Below are 375 nucleotides of genomic sequence, written 5' to 3'. Positions count from 1 at the left end.
CTGTGTCTGCATTTCAATAAATCATAGTGCAGCGCTTGCTGAAATTGTTTGCTGTGCCAGTGTGCCACAGCCCCACTTAAGAAAATTTTCACCAGCCGCCACTGGAGAAGAGGTGACCATCTGTGAGCACCAGTATGGTTTCATGCCGAGGAAGAGCACCACAGACGCATTATTTGCTTTGAGAATGTTGATGGAGAAGTATAGAAAAGGTCAGAAGGAGTTGCATTGTGTGTTTGTGGTTTAGAGAAAGCGTACGACAGGGTGCCGAGAGAGGAGTTGTGGTATTGTATGAGGAAGTCAGGTGTGGCAGAGAAGTATTTAAGGGTGGTGAAGGACATGTATAAGGGCAGTGTGACAGCAGTGAAGTGTGCAGTA

This window comes from Silurus meridionalis, chromosome 17 (assembly GCF_014805685.1).
Source record: "Silurus meridionalis isolate SWU-2019-XX chromosome 17, ASM1480568v1, whole genome shotgun sequence".
NCBI classification, from domain to species: Eukaryota; Metazoa; Chordata; class Actinopteri; order Siluriformes; family Siluridae; genus Silurus; species Silurus meridionalis.
The sequence above is the reverse complement of the archived record's forward strand: the minus strand, read 5'-3'. Positions refer to the sequence as shown.